Below are 22,289 nucleotides of genomic sequence, written 5' to 3'. Positions count from 1 at the left end.
ACTATAGATTTATGGGCAGCCAAGGGCCTCCTTAGTTCCATTCAAGTTCCCTTCTCATCTTTTAAACAGGAGACAAGAAGGCACTCTTATTACAGAGGCAGTACATGAGAAGAACGAATTAAGCTTTTATTACAAAATACTACTTACATACTAAATTATTTTTCATAGAGTATAAAAAAAAACACTTTTTGGGTCATACCCACAGGATCCCCAAATTTTCTTCAAATGCCATTTTCTTATTGTAATTTTAATAAGACCTGCATAGGTTTGTCTGCACAGCTTACGTCCTTAGTGTAATAGAGAACATACTAGCATCAAATAAAGACCAGAAGAAATCCCAGAGATCCCAGATATAAAATTCTTGTGCTTTTGCAAAGTGTTTTCATATACTGCAATCTGCCACAGAATGTTTTTTGGTTTGTGTCAAAATCTCCGGAAGGGCCAGCTAGGGGCATGGTGGTCAGGGTGGTTGGCCCTCACATGACCAACTGCATGGTTCGAGTCCCAGACACCGTGATTCAAAACACATGTTGGGTGTGTGTGCCCAAAGTCCCAAGAGGAGAAATGGAGGAGAAGAGATAGTGGCATGGCCACTCTGGCAAGTGCACATGTCCTTTAGTAAATTAAAACAAACAAACAAAACTCTCAGAATTAAGCCTGGAGAGGCTGTACAAAACAAAGAAGGTCCCCTGAGAGAATGAATGGGGACTGTCTCAATTCTAAACATGATGCCACCTGGTTAGCAAGATGTGTTCTAAATGTGCATCTTCCAAATAAATATTTAAGCACTGAAACTAACAGCATGCTTTAATGTTAACCATTTTATTACATTATTTCTAAAATGTTTAATAAATACACTTGTCTCTTCAGAAATGTATTTTAGAATGCAATTTTACATTTTCTTATCTTGCGTCCTTGTTGTAAATACTACTATATTCTGTGACTGAGAGTCTTGTGTCCCCTTTACAGTGGCTACTTTCTCTTCTGGTTCCAGTTCTCAGTTAAGATTTTCTACTGCTGGATCTGTGTCTAATAGCATTTCACATTCTTCCATTCCATTCTGTTGTGAGATTGAAAAAAGAAATCTTAAGTTTGTGCACAATTTATGCTAAATAATAATCAATATGGCAGGGATAAAAACCTACTATATAAATCCCTAGAAGTTTTGTGATTGCATTTTCTGCTAGAGTTTAACTTGCCAAAAGATCAGTACGCAGGTAAGGAAGGAGCTGTTTTAATAGACCAGCACTTAGACTTCTTCAGTCAAGGAATACATACTGCAACTGAAATTTAAGTAGATCACCAAATGGATTTTCCCTTGAAACCCATCAAAGTTTTGAGACTAAACCATGTCCTAAACTTCTCCAATCTTACTCCTCTCCACCTGGCTACTCCTGGTCACCTCAGCAGCAGAATCACTTCCCTCCCTTTACTGTGGCCTCACCATTATTCTCTCCTATTATCATATTTTACTAAGAACCTATTTAGTGCTTTCTTTGTAATTTTAAAGTTTATTTATTTTATTTCTTATTGAGAGCACGTACATAAGAGAGAATGAAGACAGAGAGAAAGACGCCCTTGATGGAATCTCATGACACCATGATCCCCTTCCCCACTGACTTTCAGCAACTCAGGATCCTGGGCACGTGCAGATGCACTCAACACATTTCAGGTCAACCAGTGCAGGGATCTGAACCCGTGACCAGCTATATGGCTTCCAGTGCTGTAAGTCAGTATGTTACTGACTACTACACCACCACGCTGAGACTTAGTAATATTAAAACTATTTAATAGAACATTTTTTTTTACTAGCTAAACACTTTTGTTTTAAAACAGTTTAAAATTCTAACTAAAATATTAGAGTATTTAAAAACTATGCAAACTATTTTAAGAACTGTAAGAAGGATTAAATGTTGCATATTTTAAAACAAAACAAAATCCAAAACAAAGATGGCACCTGACACTCACTCATATACGCATAGACAGACATACGTACACACCATGAAACTATTGAGCCTTTGAGTGTGGAACATTTTTGGTAAACTACAACTAACATTACCTATTCTACCCGAGTTTCCATATAGAAGTATTCAATTAAAGATAGAGATGTGATCAACATATTCAGTCTAGAGAAAGAGGAATCCTTTAGTCATTCACCTCAGTTCTTGTAGCTGAATTTCAGAGTTTCTAGTCTTGCTCTCTTGACTGCAAACTGCACACACTCTTTTATTAGGCACTTTCACTTAGGAGAGACCACTTTTCACAGAAGAGAGACCCCAAAAATCTCAACCAGAAAAAAGGAAGATGGGTCAGGAGAAATTTGTCAGAGACATAAAAGTCATGGAGAAGCATTAATACCACCAATTCCTCAGGGGAAGGAGAGAAGGCGCAGCCATCATTTCACCAGCTTCCCTGACCCAGTCTACTTTTGCAAAGCTCTAGTCTTGGTATCTTGAGTAAAGAAGCAACTCGAAAGGAAGTGTGGTGGAAATTTCCAAAATACAGAGAGTCTGTTTGGATAAAAACAGTCAAGACAGGCTTCTATATTTAATGACAGGGCCTGGGTTGCCTGTCTTCTGTGATCGCTGGCTCTGTGTGGTACACTCTGGTGAGTTTATGATGGTGTAATCCCCCGATGAATGAAGCACTCCCTTCCCTTCAGTGCTATTTATTCTTAGCTTATGCACACAAAGAGCAAAGAAAGTTGTCAACAACACATCCAGTTTTCACACCGAGCACTGCTAACAGCTAGCGGACTCAAGTGAACCAAGACGCTCTTGTACCCTGAACATCCTTCATTCATTCATTTGCACAGGCAAATATTTACTCTGCACCTACTATGTGCCAGGCACAACAACAGAAGAGGTTAGTTGGGGGGAAGTGTAGAACAGGGACATGGCAGTAGAAGAGAGGAAAGAGGAAAAATAGCTTGTGTTTGTATTAATAAAAGGGGAGATTCTTTTCCTGACATCCTGTAAAAATTTGTGACTCTCAGTCTAGCTTCTCAGTCCTATTAAATGAGTGTTTATTTCTAATTCAAACCAGAATATTCTGGGAAAGGGTGCTGTATGGGTAGACTCTTTATTATTCCTCCCTAAATTCTCATATTAGTTGAAAAATACATCTAGTCTAGTACTCCAAAATAACTCAAACCTAAAGAATCTACAACTCCATGTATTTCAGGAGCACAGAATGATGAAGACAATATGTGATTTATTTCTTTTTATGAAAAATGATAACTTTCATTACTATAAAAGCCATTTCTGTGTCCCTTTTACAATTGCAGAATAAACATATTTTAACATGAATATTGTCATAGCAACTACTTGTAATAGCTTTGATGCTATAGTTTGGGAGAATAATTGGAGAAAAACAAAGGATGAAGCTTTTTTTCGTTGAAATTTGGAGATGTTGTGGATGACTCTGTATCTTGAAAAATGAAGAAGCCCTGCCCTTAGGAAAGGAAATTCAGTGGTTCTGGCCAATGGCAGGCTGCTTTAATGTCGTTATAGGATTTGAAACAACAGAAATAGCACTTGTTCAGAAAATGTTTTCAAGTCACGATTTCTAGAAGTCACCCCACTTATCACTATGTCAGAATATTTTTCTCCAGTCCATTAGAAGCCAGCTTTGTCTTTCTGCTGCTTTCAAGGATTCCAAAGGTTCACTCGCAGCGTCAGACTACAATAAAATTCAGCGTAATGTGAACCACTCTATGATACTGCCTTTCCTCGTTGCCTTTCAGTTACACCATTCTAAACGCAATAAAGGAGAAGTTGTTCTGAATGGGTCAGAGAGAGAAATGAGTACCATTCTCTGAGTTGAAAAGTCACAGACTGTAATGCGCTAACAGCTCAGTGGAGAATTTCTCATATCGATGGTTGGTTATGCGTGTTTGAACATCTGAGTAACCTGAAAAGCATGTAAGATGGCCTATTTCAAATCGTGATGGTTTTTATTTGGCATGCATTCCACAATGGGCAATAAAGCAGTGCCCCCACCAGCTGCAAATCATGTTTCTCGGGCAAGCACATCCAAGCAGCGCTATGGTCATAGAAGAGACCTAGTGGCCGCCGCCTCTGCACAGCAGCCCCTGGGAAATGAGGCACTTCTTTTCACATAGTGCTTTCATTCACAGCAACAGGTCAGAGCTATAAGGAGGCTTAAAAACCCAGAAATGCTCCGAGAGCTGCCAGTGGGGATCCGGGTGATCTCAAGCAGACTGCATGGTACAGACCTGTCTTTCTGCACCCCTTAGCCTGAGCTGAGTTTCTGAACAGAAAGTCAGAGCCTAGTTTTCCCTGGACTCTCCAGCAAAGGAGGAGAAGGGCAACAGCACTGACCTTTGTAGGTGATATTAGGTGCGTTCCAAACACAAAAGTCAGATTTTAAACACCTAACATATATAGAAGGATGATTTTTACATACAGTCATCTGTTTACTTGAAAATAAAAAGAGGGACTGCCGGACAACTCTGGTCTATAAATACCACTTTCCCCAGTCATTATTTTAAGTGCTTCCTTCACCCTCAAAGTTAAAAAAAAAAAAAAATGGAGAGAGAGAAAGAAAAGAATTTAAAAAAAAGCTCAAAGTAGCACTTCAAGGGTAATTATACTTGTATTTCAAACTTATCTTAAGAATATGAATGATTCCTGCCCAGCTCACATCTCGGGTAGTTTCATGCAGAATTCCCACTAACGATCCCTTTGCCCAGTACTTAAAATAAACCCATCTATTCTTTCTCCCAGAAGGAAAATAACAAAAATCTCAATGGTCGCTGTGAAATTATGCCCTGTGACACGATGAGTCATCGAGCTACCGCGGGCCAAAGCTCCTTTCTTTGAAAACTTGTTCCCTGTCTTCTTTCTATGGATCCTGCGACCGTCTTCAGACAGGAAAATACGTGGCTTTACTTCACTTTGTTCACCAGAGTCCGAAGGCGTTTTGTTGAGAGTTGATGCTTGTAATGTAATTGGCTTTTACTCTGGAGGTAAAGCTGGAGGCCCACAGAACGGAGTCTATCCTAAAACATTTCTAATCTCAGTCAAGAATTTCAACATTTGCCTCAAAAGGGACTTCTTGTGACTGTTTTTTCAAACAAAACTATAAGTTCTGCAAAGCTGATTCTGTGCAGTTATTCAAAGAACAGAGCTATTTAAAGACTACAATGTTTTACATCTTTGACAGTTTACCTTTAAAGTTTAAGAAGTCACACTGACTACACCGATTGTATAGCTAACGAGTAAATGTTCATTTGTGAACACTACGAAACCGTCATTACAAAGTTGTTTGTGTTTTTGTTCTTTTTTGCCACAAGATACATGTGCTCACCAGGGAGAGAGACAGAGAGGGGGAAAAGCACCTTTAATGGGGCACGGCCACACTATAATCCTTTCTCCTTCATTTCTCCACTCATCCCGATTTGGTGCACGCACGCGCACACACCCGGCATGTTTTTCAACTACAGGGGCTGGGCTTTGAATGAACCATAGTTGGCCATGTGGGATCCACCTCCCCTAACCACTAGGCCAGGGAGTCAGCCTGAAAGGTTGTATTGATTAGAATCATGCCATGAAGGCACACACTAAGATGCTGGACTCCCCAGGCGAGGCTCACACGTGAGGCCCAGGTCCGACTCCTGATCCTCACTACAGGCTGGTGCAGTGATGTGCACCTGAATTTCACACTTGGGGCTGGCAAGACAACACAGTGAGGCTCTGTCCAAAATAGAGCTTGATTTAGTGGCAATGCCTGGTGTTCCAGCTGGGAAGCCTCAGTGGGAGGCACATGGCATGGCGAGACCCTGTCCCCCTCCCCCCCAAAAAAGAAAGAATCTACCAGTGCTACCAGTAATTTTACATATAATACATTCACTTATTAGTACCTCTTCCCCTTCCATTTTGCCTCAATTATTAAATATTTAAGATATACAAGTTCTATGATTTCTACATGCAAAGTAACTCAAATTGCACAGATTAATCGCTAAAATAATATCTTTGTATTTAAATCAATAAAAAGGCAAAGACCATACCTACTATTTATGACACACTTTGTCGATTAAATTAATAGCTGTTTTATAAAGTTGATCCATTTTGCTGGAATTTTTTCCATTAAAAAAAAAATCTTGGATGTTGGGACCAGCAGTTAGTGTAATGGCTATGTCACTGGACTCCCATGTAGTAGACTGCGGTTCACATCCCAGACCCAGTGGCTTAAAACTCACGCCGGGCACGTATTCGTGCATGCCCAAGATCCCGAGAGGAGAACAGAAGAGAAGGAATTGCGGTGTGGCTATCCCCCTGGGTGGTGATTTCTCGCTTTCTGTCTCTCTGTCTCTCTCTGTCTGGCGAGCGCACGCACTTTATAGCAAAAAAACTCTCAAAAAAAAAATCTTAGATGTTGAATGCTCATTTTTTTTTACTGTTTATTAGATGTTTCATAGGCACTAGAGAAATTCTGAGTTATTCTAAGATTTTAAAATGTACTTACTAATATTGATAGGGCTCTTTAAATCAAGCATCTCCAGTCTGCCTAGTTCTAGGCAACATATTTTTTGACACGAGTTTTCAGAAATACAGCAGGAAACATTAGGAAGTGTAGTGTAAGTGCTATTAGAAGTGCCTCTTAACAGTGTCAATGTGTCCCATTATCTGTAAACATTTAGAAATACAATATCGAGAAAGGCAGGAAAATCTATGTACAATGCCAAGTGTGAAGCCAAATAAAATGAAAACTGAAACTCTTGTAAAAAAAAAAAAAAATACTGAATGGTTATCTTAGTGGAATCAGTTCTTCCCATCAAGACCACAAACCAAACTGACCACCTCAGAGAGATAAGCCGTCACCTCAGCACTACGACTCGGATGAGAAGCAGAGTCAAACATCCTTAGAACTTTTCAAAGAAAACATCATAAAATAAAGAATCACAGGACTGGAGGGCTGAAAAGAACTATAGAAGTCATTGGTGATAAATCACCTATTTTCAGGGAAACAAAAGTTGACAAAATTGTAGCATTTTTGTAATTCTTTAAAAACTAATGAATATATAATGACTACAAGCTTTCAGACCCTGAGGGATGAATAGAAGAATTCCAAACAGTTAACAAATAATAATATATTTTGTTCCCAAGGCTTCCTTCCCAATGTGTCCTTAGGGGTGGCTGTCCCGTCAGCCTACTTGTGACAACCCTGATGGTGGAAGTGACTGAATTTTGGAGATGATCTTTGCAACCAGGAAGAATGGTAGAGCTTTGTTAGCTACTCAAATTCTTTCTAAAAGTTAGGGATGACTCAGTAAGTTAATTATATAACTAGGGTAGAGTGATTTTTAAACTTAGATGTAAAGGATAAGAGACACACACGAGAGCTTCCAGCTCTCACTTGCAGAACCTACCTCTCTGCCTTTGTTATCCCTTCCAGGAGACACTCTGTACTCCATTTCCATGGGCCTACCTCTCTCACCAAGTGGGCTACTGATTTCAATTCAAGTACTAACTTCACAGTTTAGCATGTTACCCCTATAACAGGTATTTCCATTTAGGACTACAGGCTCTCCAGACCCCAAGAAATGAATAGAAGAATTTCAAACAATTGACAAATATGAGTATAACGTTTTATTCTGAAGAGCTTCCAATGTGTCCTCAGGGGTGGCTGTCTGGTCAGCATACCTGTGACAGCCCTGATGGTGGAAATTACTGAATTTTGGAGATCTTTGCAACCAAGATGAAGGGTAGAACTTAGCTAAAGTTACTCAGTGATAAAATGTCCCCTTCATAGAAATACTAAATAATAGTACATACCACTCAGGAAATGGCACCATTCTTTTCCAAAGCAATATGCTCCTGATGCAACTTGCCTGGAACAGGGGGAAGGCTACGGGAAAGTGTGCTTTTCCTCATGAATGCACACATCTCACTAATTGAGCCATGTGTTTTCATTGTATCTCAGCAAGCAGAATGCACATAAATGTACATAAGTTGTACCATAAGAGCTTGATTGAAAACACAAGTGTGAGACGGAATAGTAAGTTATTAGTAAGTAGAACGTGGTCATACCAGTAGTTCAAAACTCATAGTCAGCAATGCAATGCTCACAGACTAAGGTCCTCTGGCAGGACCTTTACTTGGGTGGCTGAGCAGGACAGAGCGGCACATTTCACTCTGAAGAATTCTGTGTGCGGAGGGTTGTGACATCTAGCAAGACAAGTCAAGAAACTTACAACATGGCATTTTTTAAGAGGGGAGTCATTCTTTGGATAGAGGCAATTGTCTCCATTGTACTTCATGGACTAAAAGGACAACACTGCCATGAAAATTCTAGTTTCTGTGACAATCTTTGTTACTCTCCTGAGCTTCTAAAGCCACTGTCACTCTGAAAATTTCACTGGGTATTACCAGTGAGCCAGCTACAAAATTTAGAGTTGTTAAAAGTTATCACTTCAGGGAACCAGCAGTTAGTGTAATCTATGTCGCTGGATTCCCACGTAGTTGACCGCAGTTCGCGTCCTGGACCCAGTGGCTTAAAACTCACGCCAGGCGCGTGTGCGTGCGTGACCAAGATCCCGAGAGGAGAATGGAGAAGGGATTGCGGCGTGACCATACCCCTGGGGGGTGATTTCTCGCCTTCTTTCTCTATGTCTGTCTCTGTCTGTCTGGCGAACACACACGCCCTATAGCGAAAACCTGAGCTTTGTTAGCTACTCAAATTCTTTCTAAAAGTTAGGGATGACTCAGTAAGTTAATTATATAACTAGGGTAGAGTGATTTTTAAACTTAGATGTAAAGGATAAGAGACACACACGAGAGCTTCCAGCTCTCACTTGCAGAACCTACCTCTCTGCCTTTGTTATCCCTTCCAGGAGACACTCTGTACTCCATTTCCATGGGCCTACCTCTCTCACCAAGTGGGCTACTGATTTCAATTCAAGTACTAACTTCACAGTTTAGCATGTTACCCCTATAACAGGTATTTCCATTTAGGACTACAGGCTCTCCAGACCCCAAGAAATGAATAGAAGAATTTCAAACAATTGACAAATATGAGTATAACGTTTTATTCTGAAGAGCTTCCAATGTGTCCTCAGGGGTGGCTGTCTGGTCAGCATACCTGTGACAGCCCTGATGGTGGAAATTACTGAATTTTGGAGATCTTTGCAACCAAGATGAAGGGTAGAACTTAGCTAAAGTTACTCAGTGATAAAATGTCCCCTTCATAGAAATACTAAATAATAGTACATACCACTCAGGAAATGGCACCATTCTTTTCCAAAGCAATATGCTCCTGATGCAACTTGCCTGGAACAGGGGGAAGGCTACGGGAAAGTGTGCTTTTCCTCATGAATGCACACATCTCACTAATTGAGCCATGTGTTTTCATTGTATCTCAGCAAGCAGAATGCACATAAATGTACATAAGTTGTACCATAAGAGCTTGATTGAAAACACAAGTGTGAGACGGAATAGTAAGTTATTAGTAAGTAGAACGTGGTCATACCAGTAGTTCAAAACTCATAGTCAGCAATGCAATGCTCACAGACTAAGGTCCTCTGGCAGGACCTTTACTTGGGTGGCTGAGCAGGACAGAGCGGCACATTTCACTCTGAAGAATTCTGTGTGCGGAGGGTTGTGACATCTAGCAAGACAAGTCAAGAAACTTACAACATGGCATTTTTTAAGAGGGGAGTCATTCTTTGGATAGAGGCAATTGTCTCCATTGTACTTCATGGACTAAAAGGACAACACTGCCATGAAAATTCTAGTTTCTGTGACAATCTTTGTTACTCTCCTGAGCTTCTAAAGCCACTGTCACTCTGAAAATTTCACTGGGTATTACCAGTGAGCCAGCTACAAAATTTAGAGTTGTTAAAAGTTATCACTTCAGGGAACCAGCAGTTAGTGTAATCTATGTCGCTGGATTCCCACGTAGTTGACCGCAGTTCGCGTCCTGGACCCAGTGGCTTAAAACTCACGCCAGGCGCGTGTGCGTGCGTGACCAAGATCCCGAGAGGAGAATGGAGAAGGGATTGCGGCGTGACCATACCCCTGGGGGGTGATTTCTCGCCTTCTTTCTCTATGTCTGTCTCTGTCTGTCTGGCGAACACACACGCCCTATAGCGAAAACCTGTCAAAAAAAAAAGATAAAAAGTTATCACTTCAGAGCTAACTCCCAACTCCATGGCCTGGTGATTAAAGTAGCCATATCCCACATGGCCAATTGCATGATTCAAGTCCCAGAACCAGCGGCTTGAGCAATATGCCAGGTTCATGTTCATGCATTCCCGAAATCTTGACAGCAGAGAGAAATGGAAAAGGACTTGCAACATGACCATTCCTTATGGGAATGCTTTCCTTCTGTCTCTCTGCTTCTCATCTTTGTCATCTCTCTTCAGCCAACATACATGCATGCCCTCTAGCAAAAAAAAAAAAAAAAAAAAAGCACTTCAAATTTCCATAGTCAGATTATCAAGAGTGTGTCAGAAATGGGACATCCCAGATGGTAATGGTCATCCCGAGACCAGGTAGACCACTGGTCTGGCAGGGCAGGGCAGGTACTAGAAGCATCTAAGCAGCAGGTACGATGAGAAATCAAGAGAAGATTGAGCCTGTCTGGAATCTCTATGGAGAACTAGTGACAGTCCCAGGGATCTAGAAGTAGGAACTTTTCACGGTATCTGTAAGGGGCTGGGGTGCCTCTAGCAAAGTCATACCAAATGCTAAGTTCACGTATTGACTCTGCTTGACTTCATGTATGCTCACCTCTAAAGGTTTGAGAAACAGGATGGTGTTTTTAACAGAACAAAGACAAGGCAAAATATCCTGGAAAAAAAGGAGAGAAATGAGTAAGTAGAGAATGAGGCATGGAATGCCTAATAGGATTGATCCTTAATTCAAAAGTAAGACCAAATTAGGTAGAACTACACTAAGAGGACCCACACACAGTAAGTCCTTTTTTCAGTGCAGTGATTTGATTTGATTTGTTTTGTTTTTGCTATGGGCATGTGAGCTTATCAGGAAGAGACATAGAGAGAGAGAAAGTGAAAAATCATCCCCCCAGAAGGAATGGCCATGCTACAATCCCTTTTCCATTATATCCTCTTGGTACCCCAGACACACATGCACATGTGCCCAGTGTGATAGCCAAGCTGCTGGGTCCAGGACTCAAATCACATAGTCGGCCATGTGGGATCCAGTTGCCTTAACCACCACACCACAGGCTGGTGCTGATTCTTCTTCCGGAATTGTAAAGTACCTGGATTAGCTCTTCTATATGAAGTGTGATGCTAAGAGCAATGACTGTTCCCTATGGCACGTGCTCTTTCTCTCCTTCTCTTTCTGTCTCTCTACTCTCTTTGGCTGACATACATGTGCTCTAACAATAAAGAGAGAGAGAGAAAGAGAGAGAGAGAGAGAAAGAAAGAAAGAAAGAAAGAAAGAAAGAAAGAAAGAAAGAAAGAAAGAAAGAAAGAAAGAAAGAAAGAAGAAAGAAAGAAAGAAAGAAGAAAGTAGCATTCAAATTTCTGTAGTGGGCTTGTCCAGAATGTGCCAGCAATGGAACATCCCAGAGATTAATGTCATGGCCTGACATCAGGCAGACCTACTGGTCTGGCAGGGAAGGTACTGGATCTGGTGATGCTGGCTCTACAAATGCAACTATACATAAAAACAAGCACATTATTTAAAGCAAATGAACCTTGTAAGGGTTCTTGAATGTCGGTAACATGCACAGGGAGAGGTGTCATTTGTCATATCATGTCATATCATGCCTGATATGAGAGATTCCGATGATAGGTAGACTCTCACTAATGATCAGACCCTGGGGCACAGACATTGCACAAAGCTACATCTCTTTCAACAACTATTTATATAGCACCAATTATAAGCCAGGCACTATGCAAAGTCTGAGGAATACAAAAAGAATACAATATAATCCCGATGCTCAATACGTTCACCATCTAGATTAGGAGATAAACATACCTTTGAACACTGTGCAAGGTGAAACTGTATGAATAAATGCTAAAAACAGGGGTATCCAAATGACCTACCGACTTTCACCCTATAGCAAACTTGAAAACAAGAAGTTGTCATCTGAACCTATCATGAACGAGTGAACATGCTTCCAAGGTGGATGAAACTAACTTCTGTTTCTTGACAGAAGACACTCCAACTATGGTCAGGACATAATTAATACGTGGTAATTTATAACTTGGTAAAGCTACAAAGGAGGAGCATAGAAGAATCTGAAAATTAGGTGTTGCGTGAAGTCTTCATATACCACACTTAGGAATCTAGACTATCCTGTAGTGATTGAGGCCACTGAAGTTTCTCTAATCATCTTTGATAATTTTGTAAAAATAGATAAATAAAACATATAATTAAAAAGACTATGTACTTAGTTACCTTCACTCCCTCTTCCAAGTTTTTGCATATTACCATTCCTCAGAAATACAAAGGGTCTGGGACCAGTGGATGGTGTAATGGTTGTGTCATTGGACTCCCACGTAGTCAACCACAATCTGAGTCCCAGACCCAGTGGCTTAAACTCACACCAGGCACGTGTACAGGCGTGCCCAAGATTCTGAGAGGAGAACAGAGGAGAAAGGATTGCAGTGTGCCCATCCCTCTACAGGATGATTTCTTTTTGGTTTTTTGGAGGTTTTTGCTACAGGGCACGTGTGCTCGCCAGACAGACAGAGAGAGACAGACAGAAAGCGAGAAATCACCCCCCAGGGGAGATGGCCCCACCACAACCCCTTCTCCTCCATTCTCCTCTCGGGATCTTGGGCCCGCACGCACACACGCCCGGCATGAGATTTAAGCCACCGGGTCTGGGACATGAACGGCGGTCGGCTACATGGGAGTCCAGCGACATAGCCATTATGCTAACTGCTGGTCCCATGCAGGTTGATTTCTCACTTTCTGTCTCTCTGTCTCTCCAGCAATTGCATGTCCCCTTTAGCAAAAAAAACTCTAAAAAATAAAGAAAAAGAATCTTCAAAAAAGTCATGTAAACGTTACATGTGTATTATGAAAATAATGGATTTCAAAATTTTTCTGCACCAAAATAAACTCATACACTACTTTCATTTTCCACACACTTTTCCACAAAAGCAAAGAGTTTGAGGAAAATATAAAACCATCATTCGTGTATACAGTTTAAAAAACAAATTCCTTTCTCTGACTATACACTTATAATAATCATGTTCTTCAAGAGGTAATTTGAGTTTGCCTCCTGATACAATGGCTATTGGGAAGTGAGAATGGTAGTCACAGGCGTCCGTGAAATATTTCATGTAACTAGCTGGCACTTCTCTGACTGTGCAAGTCTCCTATATAGTCAGACCCTGGTACAAAGCTGAGTGACTCTGGACCTCTCTGGGGACATACGGGCACGGGCAAAAAAGATTCTCCAGTCCACAGAAAGCCATTTATTATAAATCTAATTCCTGTCCCAAATCCTGGCTAATATATTGCAGCATACCTGAATGACATAGAAACCAAGCAACCAATAAAATATTTTCCAACCCCAGAAATATTCAGTAAAAGGGATTTCACCTTGCACATTAAAAAAAAAAATCATAATAAAACTTTCGTATACATATTTATAGCATGATTGATAGCATCACTTTTACCTCATGAAATTCTCATTATCATGAGAAAGTTCTGAGGCAAATGAGAAGCAGTCATACCGTCCGGTAAATCCAGTTACCTTGCAGATACGAGGTTTATGGCCTTGCTGAGTGATAGGCTAGAGGGAAGTGCAATTGTCTGAGCTAGTTACATAAGACATTTCTGATACTTCACAGAAGCCAGTGAGGAGGAACTCTTCCTCACTTTCTGAAAGCTATGGTGTCAGGAGGTAAACTCGGATGCTTTAAACTTCTTTTACCAATTAAAGAACTTGATTATTGGAAGTGTATACTCAGAAAGGAATTTCTTTTGAATCACCATATACAAATAATAGTTTTGTTTTCCTTGAGCTCTTCGTTTCTATCAATGACATACTTATAAACGGACTGAACCAAAGCCGTGGGAAGTTATTGGCAGTGAGAGGATAACGATCCCCAAACAGCTGATGACCTTTTAGAATTAAAAACAAAACAAAACTAAGGGGGGAGGCGAAAACCAGAACTTCACAAATCTCATAAATAAATATTATTATCTTATATCCTTATATCTTCACAAATCTCATAAATATGTATTATTATCTGTACGCTGTTATGAAGTACAAAAAGTTGTTATCAATGTAAGTCTAATAAAAGTTTACAAAATAAATATTTGTGGATAAAAATTCTGGAAGCAGAGAGAACATGCCTGTGTTTTTTGGGCCTGCATGCTCTTTGCCGTCGATAGACGTTTTGCTTTTCTGTACCTACTGACTCTTGTTTTATAAACCACTCATTTTTTTAATCAGTTGCTTAATCAGAGGATCTGAATACCCTAAGGAAATGTCTCTTTTCTTCTCCCTTGGCTATGTGAAAATAAAGATGCTAGCTATGACAAGTATTTCTTGAGAATTTTTGCTTCCCCAAATGTTTCATTGACAATGGAAATAAGACAAGCATAAAGGTTATCACAATTATATTGATTTCCATTTTGTTTCCATTAGCGACTTTTTGTTAACTTATCAAATTATGCATTGTTACCTTGACCCATTTTTTTAGATGCCTCAATGGATCTGAAAGGCAGTAATTTGGGTCTTAAAACTTGAACTTTCAATTGTTGTATTTTTAGTACAACCTAAACGTGTTCACAGGAAAATGTGGATCTAGATTAGACAATAAAGAGTTGACAAAGATGAATATGGTATTATGGTATTATCCTTGATTTGACTGTCACACACTACATGCCTGCTTTGAAAACCCATGTTGTTCCCATGAAGATGTACAACAATTAGATGTAAATAAGAAATTATAAATTGAATAAAAAAAGAATTGCCTTATGAAAGCAAGCACCCTTTCTAGAACACCTCTCTTCTCATCCTGAATTTTTCCTAAAAGAATTGTTTAGATAATATCTTTAACTAATTACTTGCTCATGGCCATTGGATTAGATTATTATTATTATTAGCAGCAGGTTTCCAAATCATGTCTCTCTGATAACTGCAAAAATGAAAATATTTTAAAATTATGTATGTTAGTTTAACTTGGAAGTATAAGTGTGCACTTTGTATTATAATTTACAGAACAACGGTTTCAGATACTGTTCACGGTATTCCAATTCCTGTAAGAAATTGTTGAGATTCAGGAATCATGAACCATGCCTAAGTTCTTGGAAACTATGTGTCTGCTATGGTGACTGCTGGCTCCTGTGAATGGAAAAAAGTGCCACCAAGAATTTCAACCAACATGAAGCAACTGTTCTAAAGAATGTGGCTTAAGAGTTTCAAAGACAAGTCAGACAGTTAATGCATGATATAAAACCATCATTCGTGTATACAGTTTAAAAAACAAATTCCTTTCTCTGACTATACACTTATAATAATCATGTTCTTCAAGAGGTAATTTGAGTTTGCCTCCTGATACAATGGCTATTGGGAAGTGAGAATGGTAGTCACAGGCGTCCGTGAAATATTTCATGTAACTAGCTGGCACTTCTCTGACTGTGCAAGTCTCCTATATAGTCAGACCCTGGTACAAAGCTGAGTGACTCTGGACCTCTCTGGGGACATACGGGCACGGGCAAAAAAGATTCTCCAGTCCACAGAAAGCCATTTATTATAAATCTAATTCCTGTCCCAAATCCTGGCTAATATATTGCAGCATACCTGAATGACATAGAAACCAAGCAACCAATAAAATATTTTCCAACCCCAGAAATATTCAGTAAAAGGGATTTCACCTTGCACATTAAAAAAAAAAATCATAATAAAACTTTCGTATACATATTTATAGCATGATTGATAGCATCACTTTTACCTCATGAAATTCTCATTATCATGAGAAAGTTCTGAGGCAAATGAGAAGCAGTCATACCGTCCGGTAAATCCAGTTACCTTGCAGATACGAGGTTTATGGCCTTGCTGAGTGATAGGCTAGAGGGAAGTGCAATTGTCTGAGCTAGTTACATAAGACATTTCTGATACTTCACAGAAGCCAGTGAGGAGGAACTCTTCCTCACTTTCTGAAAGCTATGGTGTCAGGAGGTAAACTCGGATGCTTTAAACTTCTTTTACCAATTAAAGAACTTGATTATTGGAAGTGTATACTCAGAAAGGAATTTCTTTTGAATCACCATATACAAATAATAGTTTTGTTTTCCTTGAGCTCTTCGTTTCTATCAATGACATACTTATAAACGGACTGAACCAAAGCCGTGGGAAGTTATTGGCAGTGAGAGGATAACGATCCCCAAACAGCTGATGACCTTTTAGAATTAAAAACAAAACAAAACTAAGGGGGGAGGCGAAAACCAGAACTTCACAAATCTCATAAATAAATATTATTATCTTATATCCTTATATCTTCACAAATCTCATAAATATGTATTATTATCTGTACGCTGTTATGAAGTACAAAAAGTTGTTATCAATGTAAGTCTAATAAAAGTTTACAAAATAAATATTTGTGGATAAAAATTCTGGAAGCAGAGAGAACATGCCTGTGTTTTTTGGGCCTGCATGCTCTTTGCCGTCGATAGACGTTTTGCTTTTCTGTACCTACTGACTCTTGTTTTATAAACCACTCATTTTTTTAATCAGTTGCTTAATCAGAGGATCTGAATACCCTAAGGAAATGTCTCTTTTCTTCTCCCTTGGCTATGTGAAAATAAAGATGCTAGCTATGACAAGTATTTCTTGAGAATTTTTGCTTCCCCAAATGTTTCATTGACAATGGAAATAAGACAAGCATAAAGGTTATCACAATTATATTGATTTCCATTTTGTTTCCATTAGCGACTTTTTGTTAACTTATCAAATTATGCATTGTTACCTTGACCCATTTTTTTAGATGCCTCAATGGATCTGAAAGGCAGTAATTTGGGTCTTAAAACTTGAACTTTCAATTGTTGTATTTTTAGTACAACCTAAACGTGTTCACAGGAAAATGTGGATCTAGATTAGACAATAAAGAGTTGACAAAGATGAATATGGTATTATGGTATTATCCTTGATTTGACTGTCACACACTACATGCCTGCTTTGAAAACCCATGTTGTTCCCATGAAGATGTACAACAATTAGATGTAAATAAGAAATTATAAATTGAATAAAAAAAGAATTGCCTTATGAAAGCAAGCACCCTTTCTAGAACACCTCTCTTCTCATCCTGAATTTTTCCTAAAAGAATTGTTTAGATAATATCTTTAACTAATTACTTGCTCATGGCCATTGGATTAGATTATTATTATTATTAGCAGCAGGTTTCCAAATCATGTCTCTCTGATAACTGCAAAAATGAAAATATTTTAAAATTATGTATGTTAGTTTAACTTGGAAGTATAAGTGTGCACTTTGTATTATAATTTACAGAACAACGGTTTCAGATACTGTTCACGGTATTCCAATTCCTGTAAGAAATTGTTGAGATTCAGGAATCATGAACCATGCCTAAGTTCTTGGAAACTATGTGTCTGCTATGGTGACTGCTGGCTCCTGTGAATGGAAAAAAGTGCCACCAAGAATTTCAACCAACATGAAGCAACTGTTCTAAAGAATGTGGCTTAAGAGTTTCAAAGACAAGTCAGACAGTTAATGCATGCAGCTGTACTAGAAGGTGACCAAGAACAAGAATAGACGAATCAAATAGCAAATGCATAACCGGGAGGCAGGTTTGAAATAACTTAAGTTTTGTATTTTTACCTGAAGAACTTCGTATTTCAAAATCAACCATGCACAACTAATATGGATGGAGGAAATTTTTCAAAATGAGCAGTGGTTAATAAAATGTTAAATAAACTGATGTCCAGGATGAAAAGAATTGGAAGCTATCAAAAGTTACCTTGACAACAGGAAATACCAAAATCCTGTATGTTCTTTTGTGGATAGCACATATGACAATTTTAAATCACACTAAAATTCAACTACAAAATTCTCTCAGAATAAATTAGCTTCCAAAAATCAAACATTTTCAGAGAGCCTATAAAAAAAAGCTAAGTGTGAATTGTAGGCCTTCTGTGGAATCACCAAAATCTCTCAGCTCTTTATTCTTCTTTCTAAAAAGTTTTACTGCCGAAATATAATTTAGAGAACATGCAGAAAATAAATTTAAGATTGGGCCAAAAAAGTGTGAGGCCTGAAGCTCCAATGACAATTTCGAGACTATAAATGTTATTAAACTTCAACCCATTTCAGGTGAAGGCAACTCACTATTTCCCAAGGAATTGAGTCTGGACCAATACCATTATAAATTACTTATATAAATTAAATATGCCATTTCTATAGAAAACTTTAGGTCAGCAGCAGATGTTGGTAAATTCCTACAGAAATGCATGCCCAGAGAATGTTGAGTTTTTTTTTTTTTTTTTAAATGGCAGAAATCTGCTAGCTATTCCTGCCTTATCTGCAACAGCTGAGCAATCTTTCAGTGCCACGCGGAGACGGAAAACTTGGCTCAGATATAGCGTGGACAAGCTTGCCTTAATCACATTGCTCTTTTACATGTGCACAAGGACATCAACATTGACAGTACAGAGTAAAGCAGCCATTTGCTGAAAACAACTGTCAACGTTGTCAAGTTTTTGGAACCTCTTATAATGTGATTTGTATGACAAATCTTGTGGCATTTTGTTTGTCAGCAACAGTAGTGAATTTCCATGGATCTGGGAAGGCAGGAGAAGTGTTCAGAAGTAGAGTGGGTTTCTTTACACAGACTGTATTAAAAGAATACAGTTATTAATTTTAAAATGACAGATTTCAAATAGATCTAGAATTTTTAAAGTGGAATCTCATTTAAAATATCATGCAAGTAGATTTTCTCTCTTCGGCACAAACCTTGAATTATCGCACTATCACTCACTTTTCCTTGGTTGCATTCTACATTTTAAAAAGTGTTACTGTGAAAATGTTAATATTTTCTGGGACTCGAATCTGCAGCAGTCATTAGTAAGTGTGTTGAAGTGACAGTAGTGGGTTCAGTCCTTTCCTCAAGAACTAGGTGTGTGACTCAGTGGCACAGCCCATAATATACCGGGGCTGCAAGTCGCATGCAACAGCAGTTTGAGCTCCCGGCTTGACAGGACTGAAAACATGCCCGACCATGCATATGACCATGTGCCCAGGATCCTGGCAGGCTGGAGGACTGAAGGGCAGGGATCATGGCATGACTTCATCCTGTGGAGGGAGCTGCTTGCTCTTTCACTTTCTGCCTCTCTGTCTCTCTGCTCTCTCTGGTACATATATATGTGCTCTATCATGAACAAAATTTTGAAGAAGATAATCAATTGAAATTAAAATAACTTGAAAGAAAGAATTAGTTGTGCATTGCCATAAAGCTCATGAAACTGGAGACCTGGATGGTGGCACAGCAGTAACACAAGGCATTCCCACATGGGAGGGTTCTGAGTTCATGCCCAGAGCCCTCTCTGAGTACTCTGTGTACACACGTCCATAATTTAGGTCTGGCTGGAGCTGGGGACAGATCTCTCTGCTGGAGAGTCTCTCACTCTCTCTATCTCCCTTTCTGTCTTGTTCATGGAAGAAAGAAACTTAAAAAGTTCGTGAAATCAGCTGTAACAAGTTATAACTAACTTGGCACACATCCGTGTAACTCAGCAATGTACCTATTAAGAGACAATGACAGTGGTTAGGGCTCTGGACTCCCACATGGTCTACTGCGACTTGAGTTCCAGACCCGGCAGCTTGAAGGTCACGCCTGGAGTGTGTGCATGTGTACCCAAGATGCCCAGAGGAGGATGGAGGAGAGGTGACTGCAGCATGACCATGCCCTGTGAGGAGTGATTTCTCGCTCTCCCTCTCACTCTCTCTAACAAACGCGCATGTCCTATGCAAAAAAAAAAAAAAAATTTAAAAAAATTTAAAGAAAAAGAGAGAGACAATGACAGAGTTCTTAGGGCTCATTACTTTTTTTTTTTAGCATTTCCCTATTCCTACTCAGAGCTGAATTTCTCCTACAGCCATTCCTTAATGTGCCTCCCTCATTCGTCCTCAGGGCAATGGTCTCCTGTCTGCGGGTGGAGTTATCTTGGATGTGTTTGTAGACCAGACCATGAACACGCCCTTCATGCACAGGCCTAAACCCCTGGACACCAGCAAGTAACCCAGCCAAGGAAACCCTGGGTTCTTCCCATCCACAGTACTTATGGTTCCTGTAGAACAGATCTGCCAAAGTCCAGTGAGTGAATCCTTCCTTTGCATGCTTCCTTCCATGTGGATCTCATTCGAGAATTCCAGAAAAAATATTCTCTCCCTCGACTGTGATCCTCTTCCCCACTACTCAAAAGCATGATCAACATACGGCCTAGAACCACCCCTAAAGACATTAGATGCTCAATGATTTTTTTTTTTTTTTTTTGAAGAGAGTTGAAAATGACAGATCTAGGACCAGCAGGTGGGATGGTGGTTGAGTCAATGGACTCCCACATGGCTGATCATGGTTCAAGTCCTGAATCTGGCAGCTTGCTTTCTCACTTTCCCCTTCTCTCTCCCATTCTGTCTCTCTCTGCTCAAATTTTAAAAATAATAGTGATGATGAGTAAACTAAAATAAAATAAAATAATTCTTCCCCCCCTCAAAAAAATAACAAATTAAACTGAGATGCATTCTCAGCATTCAAGGACAAACGATCTGCTTCCAATCTGTCTTTCTTCCTTTCTTTCTTCCTTTTATTTTTTTGGGGAAAAAAATTAGATGGGGTGCCAGAGTAGCAACAGAAATATAATGCACGAAACCTAAGTAACTTTAAGTTTTCTAGTAGCCATATTAAAAAGTACAGTGGCATAGCAGTAAAACACTGTACTCTCAGAAGGTGACCAATGTGCAAGGGTTCCAGGTTCACACCTGGAGACCTCTGCATACGGCAGACAGGTATGTGCCCGAGTTCTAGGGTCGGCTAAGGCTGGAGGCGGACTGTGGCATCAGGACCCTGGTGGAAGTGCAGTGTCTCTGTCTATTTCGCTCTTGCTTATGGATTAAATAAATAAGCTTTCAAAACTGAGCCACCCCTGTAGTGCAGCAGCTGAGGGAGCCAGATCCCACATGACTGATCATAATTTGAATCCTGGCTTCAGTGGCTCAAAAAAACATGCTAGGTGCATGCGTGTACATGTCTAAAATCCTGATGGGAAGAAGAAATGGAGGAAAAAGGATTGACCACACCAAAATGGAGAACACTTCCCCTTTCCCCATTCTCTAAAATCCTGATGCACACACACACACACACACATACACACACACACACACAAGCACACAGATGTTGTGGGGGTGGGGGGAGGAAATAGATATATCACAAAGTAAATATAGACAGATGAAAATAATTTCAATACTATATTTTCTTAACCCAATAAATCCATAATGTAATGTAATTGATATACAAATTTTAATGAGATACTTTACATCCATTTCCTTTGTACTAAATCTTTGAAATCTGGTGTGTATTTTATACTTACTGTGTATCTCAAATAGGACTAAGCACATTTCAAGCTCAGGAGCCCCGTCTCCACTAGACAGAAGACGTGCAGAGACCTCTGTTCTGGTTCTGCTTCGTAAACTTGCTCATGTCGCGTTAGGCAAGTCTCTTTTCTAGATAATCCTGTTTTCTCCATCAATTAAAAAGGCTTTAGTAATTCCTATCATATTTTCTGTGTGACTAATGTGTTTGAAAAGCACAGGGAAAAATACATTTAAAAGTAGTTTGAAAATTAGGAGCTGCTCTGCGGTTTTAAATTTTTGTGCTATTTTCTCTTTCATTCCCCAGAATTCTCTCACTCCCCCCCACACACACCGTTTTGAAGTTATTGGCTGCTGGTTAAAATCGTACGTGGAAGGCTCAATGTGTTGTATAGTTTACCAACTACTGTCAATTGTTGGGAGGTGCCAGCGTTTTCCTCCTCTCAATAGCAATCTGCTTTCATAAAATCCTGAGCTTAACATAGTATCAATAGCTTGCCTTTTCTGTGATGTTCACTATTTCGGAATGATTCTATAGTTTTGGTTTCCTCCATTCTCCTGAAGTTGTGCTTCGATACTTCTACACTAGAGCTTAGCTGTGTGTCAAAGATATGTAGAGATAAAAAGGCAGGGCCTCTGTATCTAGAATTATTTCAAACATCCAGCTCATCTCCCATTACAAAAAAAAAAAAAAAAAAAAATGACCTTTAAAAACTAGGATTTATTGA

At 39.4% G+C, this 22,289-nt stretch overlaps 1 long non-coding RNA gene across 1 annotated transcript in view; it reads right to left on the bottom strand.

Annotated features, from left to right (window-relative positions):
- Positions 1 to 995: 995 nt before the first annotated feature.
- LOC102501128 (uncharacterized) overlaps positions 996 to 22,289 on the bottom strand; it is a 64,079-nt gene continuing 42,785 nt past the window's right edge. The window contains exon 3 of the long non-coding RNA XR_337292.2: positions 996 to 1,060. This is a non-coding gene — a long non-coding RNA (uncharacterized LOC102501128). The remainder of the gene's footprint in view (positions 1,061 to 22,289) is intronic.

The sequence above is a fragment of the Tupaia chinensis genome, unplaced genomic scaffold (assembly GCF_000334495.1).
Source record: "Tupaia chinensis unplaced genomic scaffold, TupChi_1.0 Scaffold145147_1, whole genome shotgun sequence".
NCBI lineage: Eukaryota > Metazoa > Chordata > Mammalia > Scandentia > Tupaiidae > Tupaia > Tupaia belangeri.
Note: the sequence above shows the minus strand (reverse complement) of the source record. Positions and strands in the feature narration are given on the sequence as shown.